This window comes from Arachis hypogaea, chromosome 17, assembly GCF_003086295.3.
Source record: "Arachis hypogaea cultivar Tifrunner chromosome 17, arahy.Tifrunner.gnm2.J5K5, whole genome shotgun sequence".
NCBI classification, from domain to species: domain Eukaryota; kingdom Viridiplantae; phylum Streptophyta; class Magnoliopsida; order Fabales; family Fabaceae; genus Arachis; species Arachis hypogaea.
In genome coordinates this window covers 91,597,050-91,604,203 of record NC_092052.1, presented here as the reverse complement: position 1 = coordinate 91,604,203, position 7,154 = coordinate 91,597,050, and the positions used below count along the sequence as shown (strand labels likewise).

General features: G+C 41.9%; 1 non-coding gene across 1 annotated transcript; it reads right to left on the bottom strand.

Moving 5' to 3' along the window:
• Window positions 1–6,606: 6,606 nt before the first annotated feature.
• LOC112767482 (small nucleolar RNA R71) lies at window positions 6,607–6,713 on the bottom strand. Its single transcript, XR_003184927.1, has one exon. It is a non-coding gene; the product is annotated as a small nucleolar RNA R71 (small nucleolar RNA).
• Window positions 6,714–7,154: the final 441 nt, after the last annotated feature.

The following is a 7,154-nucleotide window of genomic DNA, read 5'->3' as shown; positions in this document are numbered from 1 at the left end:
GCAGGCACAACTCTCTGGAAAATGTATGGAGGTTGGAACTTCTCAATCCACGCGTGCGCACGCATGGCGCGCGCGCGTGGATGGTCGAAAATACTGGACGTGCGCATACGCGCCATGTACGCGTACGCATGGATGGTGCTCTGTTTTTCAAAAAAAAATTTTTCTATGTTTTTGCACCAATCCAAGCATTCCAAACCTCCAAACACCTACCAAAACACCACAAAACCTTATTCAACATACTTAAACTACCAAACATACTCAACTAACTAAACAAAACATGAAATTAAACTAATTCTACCGATATATACAAAAGAGAAAATGAAAGGATTTTACCATGGTGGGTTGTCTCCCACCTAGCACTTTTGTTTATTGTCCTTAAGTTGGACTTATGGGGAGCTCCTCTCAAGGTGGCTTGTGCTTGAAGCTATCCTTGAACATCCACCAATGCTTGAATCTCCAATGAGCTCCATTCTTCAATTTTAATATCTTCAAGCCTTGATAGAGTTCTTCACAAACCATGGGCTCCCAAAATTGATCCTCATATATTCCCGGATCCCATATCTTATTTCCACACCCATCTTCAGGTTGATTATCATTATTCCATTTGGGTGGCATGACCTTAGAATTCTCAATAAAGTGACCAAACATTCTCCTAGACCCAAACAATCTAGCTCTATACCAAGCCGTGCAATTAAGCTTTGAACATGCAACCATAATGAGCCTAGAATAATGTTTCCAACCACTAGCCATTTCCTTTTTGCTTTTAAAGCCACAAATATGTCTAAGTTGACCATCCGTCTCAAGCAAACCATATTCAAGGGGAATAATAAAGCTTGAGTATAAGGAATTTACCCACTTGAATGAAAGAATGGATGGTGGTGGCTTGGGGAGAGGTATCTCCAATGTGCTAGCGAGCTTCACTCCCTTGTGTTCTTCCTTGTCAATCTCCACCTCTTCATAAACCTCTTCATTCTCAATCCTTTGTTCATCAACTTCATCTAGCTCATCTCCATCACTCAAGTCATAAATGGGAGGTTGAGAGAAATCTACCTCCACATCACTTTTAAATTCATTGGGAGAGGATTCTTCAAATTCAAAGGATTCTTCACCAAGAAGATTGGATGCATGATCTTCATCACCAAGGGAACTCAATTCTTGCTTCATTCTCTCCAAGTCTTCATATAGAATATGCCTTGGAGGTTGTGCACATTCCTCCTCAACATCAAATTTACTCTTCTTGGAGGGATTTTCTTTGATTTTAGCTTCCCATGGAAGTTCCGCGTCTCCTAAGTCTTCAACCACTTCTTCCTCTTCTTCAATGGTCATAGGTTCCTCCAATTGTTCTAACACAAAGTAGCCTTCCTCCTTTTCCACCGGAGTTTCCAATCTCTCCTTCATGCTATGCTCTTCTTGAGCCATGGGAGTTCCTTGAGTGTCCAAAAGTTGGGATGCTAATCGGTTTACCACCGCATCCAAGGCGGTCATGAATTGTTGCACATCCCTTGTCATCTCCTCATGTCCTTGAAGAAGAACACCAAGGGTTCCATCCATTAGAGGTTGGAGTGGATAAGAAGGTTCATTGTCTTGGAGAAAGGGTTCAATATAGGAAGGTGGTTCTTCTTGGTGAGGTGGTGGTGTGTATTGAAGTGGTTCTTGGGAGTAGTAATCTTGGAATTGTGGTTCCATGTATGGCTCATATGGTTCAAAAGGAGGTTGGTATGGTAGGTAAGGATCATGGTCATATGGAGGTGTTTGTTGAAAATAGGCTTGTGAGTGTGGTTGAGATTCATGTTGAGGATATGACTCATAGGCATATGGTGGTGGTTCTTGAAAGTCACAAGGAGATTCACCATAGCCATTGGATTGATATGCATCATAGAATGGCTCTTCTTCATAGTGCATGGGTGGAGGTTGTTGCCAAGAGGATTGATCATAAGCATATGGCTCCTCCCACCTTTGGTTATCCCATCCTTGACACACATCTTCATTGTAGCTCCCATCACCTACAACATAGTTGTAATCACACTCATAGCCAAAATGAGAATTCATGGTGAAAGGATAAAATAAAAACAAAAGCTAATAGAAAACAAAAGAAACAAAATTCTACAACTAGCAAATAAAGCAAAAAGCAAGATATTCACACTATTCACATATGTACAATAACCAATAACATAACACCATTGCAATTCCCCGGCAACGGCGCCATTTTGACGATTGGATTTTTGATGGTATAGAATTTCACAAATGAATTCTCGTTGCAAGTATAGTTTCTAAACCAAGCAATAATCCTTTCATACAAAAGATTGTTTGTCACAAGTAACAAACCCCTAAAATTAATAACCGAAGTATTCAAACCTCGGGTCGTTCTCCCTAGGAATTGTAATGAAGTGTCTTGTTATTGGTTTAAGTTGTTTTGGGGTTTTTAAGCTTTTGGACAAGAAATATAAATGGCAAAGAAAATAAACTAACAACTAACAAAGCTCTTGGCAAGATATGAGAACTAGAAGTCCTATCCTAGTTATCCTTCTCAATTGTGATGAGAATTGTTCATTGCTACCACTTAGTTAACCCTTACTAAAGAAAGGAAAGTCAAGTGGATGAATTGACTTGAGCCACAAGTCCTAGCCAACTCCCAAGGAAAGACTAGCTTTAGTGCACTCTAAACCAATTAGCAATCTCTCCAATTATCAATCAACAAAGGAATTAGATAACTCAAGTGTCACTAATTACTCTACCTAGGCCAAGAGGAACAAAATCTAACTAATAGCTATAAGAGACATTTCATCAAACACATAAAAGGCAATAAAAGTAAACAACATAAATTGCAAGAATTAAAGAGAGATCTAACTACAAAGGCAAGAGATCAACAATAGAAAAGCAAAGAAGACACATTTATTATGAATTACCTCTTATTGAATTGGAAGAATGTAGAAGGAACAATACTAGATCTACAACAATGTATAAGAACAACATAAAGGAAATTGCAACAAAAGAATGGAAGAAGAATCAATGTAACTACAAGGAATTGAGATGTAGAAGTAGAGAAAAGCAAAGATTAAAACCTAGATCTAAGAACTAAACCTAATCCTAATCCTAATTCTAGAGAGAAGTGAGAGCATCTCTCTCTAGAAATTAACTCTCACTACTAAACTAATTGGTAACTAACACCTAAAGTATGAAAAGTATCAAAAGTATGTTGATTCCCTTTCAATCCTTGGCTTAAATAGCATCAAAAATGAGTTGGATTGGGCCCACAAGGCTTCTAAAATCGCTGGCCACGTTTGCATTAAGTGGGTCATATGCCACAATCGGCGCGTCCGCGTACTGTGCGCGTGCGCGCCCCTATGCGCGATGCAACTATGGCAAATCTTATATCGTTTCGAAGCCCCGGATGTTAGCTTTCCAACCCAACTGGAACTGCATCATTTGGACCTCTGTAGCTCAAGTTATGATCGATTAAGTGCGAAGAGGTCGGCTTGACAGCTTTCCGGTTCTTCCATTTCTTCATGAGTTCTCCAACTTTTCATGCTTTCTTTCTTCATTCCCTTGATCCAATCTTTGCCTCCTAAACCTTAAATCACTTAACAAACATATCAAGGCATCTAATAGAATCAAGGTGAATTAAATTTAGCTATTTTAAGACCTAAAAAGCATGTTTTCACTCTTAAGCACAATTAAAGGAGAATATACAAAACCATGCCATTTCATTGAATAAATGTGGGTAAAAGGTGATAAAATCCCCTAAATTCAATACAAGATAAACCGTCAAATTGGGGTTTGTCACTAGCCATAGTGGATATTTAACTTCTCTTATGAATCCTACCTCCAGTAGTGCCTGTACCTGTTCTTCTACAGCTTGGGATCATTCTGGTCCAAGTTTTCTTCGTCTCTGTTGCACCGGCCGAGATCCTGGATAGACCACCAACTTGTGGCACATTAGCTTGGGGTCTATGCCTGGCATGTCTGTGGCTTTCCATGCGAAGAGATCGACATTATTGCGTAAGAATTGTATCAGTAATTCTTTTGAGTCTCCTCTTAGGATTGTTCCGATATTAGTTGTTTTGTCTGAGGTGTCTCCGATCTGAACCTTCTCTATCTCGCCTTCTGGCTGCGGACGGAGTTCTTCTCATCGCTGAACTCCGCCAAGCTCAATTGTATAAACTCTTCTCCTCTGCCTCTGAGATTTAGACTTTCGTTATAACAGCGGCGCGCCATCTTTTGATCTGCTTTTATTATAGCTATCCCTTCTATAGTTGGGAATTTCATGCGTAGATGCGGGGTCGAGACTATTGCGCTAAGTTGATTTAGTGTGGTCCGACCTATTAGGGCATTGTAGGCTGAACTCACGTCAACCACAATGTAGTCTATCTTGAGCATCTTGGATTGGTTCCCTTTTTCGAAGGTTGTGTGTAGTGATACGTATCCCAGTGGTTGTACTAGGGTATCTCCTAGTCCGAACAAGCTGTTTGGGTATGCCTTAAGCTCCCTTTCTTCCAAGCCGAGCTTGTCGAAGGCAGTTTTGAATAAGATGTCGGCGGAGCTCCCTTGGTCTATTAATGTGCGATTTAGATTAGCATTTGCCAATATGATAGTGAAGACCATGGGATCGTCGTGTCCCGGGATGATGCCGGATGCGTCCTCTTTAGTGAATGTTATCGCAGGGATGCGGGTGCTTCCTCCTTTCCCTCGACATGATATACTTCTTTGAGATATCTTTTGCGAGATGATTTGGAGATCCCACCTCCTGCGAATCCACCGTGTATCATGTGGACGTGTCTCTCTGGTGTCTGCGGTGATTGTTCAGTTCATCCGGTATCTTCGTTCCTTCGTCTCTTTCTTTGGTCATCATCTCGGGTGGCCAGAAATCGATCTAATTTTCCTTCTCTTACTAACTTTTCTATGATTTTTTTTTAAGTCGAAGCACTTGTTGGTGGAGTGCCCTCGGACTCGATGGTATTCACAGTATTCCTTCCGGTTTCCTCCTCCCCTTTTGCTTTTGAGTGGCCGCGCTGGGGGGATTTTCTCTGTATGGCAGACTTCTTTATATACGTCGACCAGGGATGCCCTGAGAGGGGTGTAATTATGGTATTTTTTGATTTTCTCCCCTTGTCGATCTTCTTTCCTTTTGGATTCCTTGTCTTTATCTCGGTAGGGGGTCCCCGATTTTGAGGTTTCTCCCAACCGAGCGTTTTCTTCCATGTTGATATATTTTTCTGCTCGCTCTTGTACTTCGTCTAAGGAGGTAGGGTACTTCATTGATATAGATTGGCTAAAAGGGCCCTCTCGTAGGCCATTAATGAGTCCCATGACGGCGGCCTCTGTTGGTAAGCTTTGTATGTCCATGCATGTTTTGTTGAATCTTTCCATGTAGTTGCGGAGGCTCTCCCGATCTCCTTGTTTGATCCTCAATAAACTGGGGGCGTGCTTGGCCTTATCTTTCTGGATGGAGAATCTGCCTAGGAATTTTTTGGCCAGGTCGTCAAAGTTTGAGATGGACTTTGGAGGTAGGTTGTCGAACCATCTGATTGCTGTCTTTGTGAGAGTTGTTGGAAAAGCATTACAGCGAACGGCATCTGAGGCGTCGGTGAGGTACATTCTGCTTCTGAAATTGCTGAGATGATGGTTGGGATCTGTGGTGCCATCATACAAAATCATATCCGGGAATTTTTTAGTCTTTTGGAATTTTGGTTTTCATGATTTCCCTGGTGAATGGGTCTTGCTCTTTGCATGAATTTTCGTCTGGGGTGGTCCGAGGAGCTTTTGATTTGATATCGGCTTCTAATTGCTGTAGTTTTTCTTCCAATTCTCGATGTTGCCGTACCTCTCTTTGTAGATCCTTTTCGATCTCTCGTTGTTGTTAGGTTTCTTTTTCAAGTTTCTTTAAGCGATCTTGAAGCGCTTCTATTGCTCCCAGATTTGGTGAGTTTTTGTCCCCGTTGGATTTCGGGGTATCTTTCAGTATAGTGTCCGTGTTTTTGTGCGGCGTTCTATCTTCTAGATCTGAATCATGGTCATTGTCATGGTCGTCCGCCATGGTGATGGGATGACTTCCAGGTTCCCCGGCAACGGCGCCAATGTTTCGAGGGTTACCTGAAACTGGAGGTCGATCTCGGTCGAGATCTTCTGTGCAGGTCGGAGCAGTTATGTCTGACTTGTTGGACTGGCTGCACTGCCGATCCTTGGTCACCGGATGGTGGGGGGTACTTGCAAGAGACTCCGATGCTTAAGTTAGCATGGGTATTAAACATGTTTTATGTAGAATCAGCGTATGAGTTATACCTGGGTGCTCCAGTGTATTTATAATGGTGTGATAGTGACCTTTTTAGATAAGATAAGTTAGTTATCTTATCTTATCTTTATCTTTTGAGTTGAGGTCAGCTTATCTTCAAGGGAACCGCCCCTATCTCTATAGGCTTGGACGGCCTGTGGATTTGGGTCGTGTTCCTCTATTTGGGCCCTTTATTGGGCTCTCCTGTTGATTTGGCAGACCTCTTTGAGAAGAGGTCGGGTAGCCTGACCTGAAGAGGTCGGTCACTTTGTCACCAATCATCCCAGGTCCGGTAGCTCGACCCAGGGTATGAACAATTTCCAACTGAAGCTACAGACAGATTGAGAAAAGAGATCTCCTGCATTGTTCAAGGTGAATCAGAAACTCTCTATGAGTACTAGGAGCGTTTTAAGAACCTTCTGGACACATGCCCCCATCACATTATTGACAGGCTAGTGTTAATCAGATACTTTACTCAAGGCATGAAGCCTCATGATAAAACTACACTAGATGGTGCTAGTAATGGTTCTCTGAAAAAGTATAAGACCACAGATGAAGCATGGCAACTGATCAGCAACTTAGCTGAGTCTACCAGGAATCACAGGCACAGGAGCAGCCACTCAAAAGTTGTTACAGAGGTTTCCTCTAGCAGTGAAACTACTACTCCTACAAAGAGTATATGTGAAATGACCAACTTACTGAAGCAAATGCAGTTAAACCAACAACAACAAGCTCAGCCTTCCCCACCACAATAAAGCCAACAGTGAATTCCCAAAGAGTATGCGGAATCTGTGCTGATTATAGTCATTATACTGATGAATGCCTGCAACTCCAACAAGAATACAACACTGTGGCAGCTACTCATAACTTCTATGACCGCCCAAAT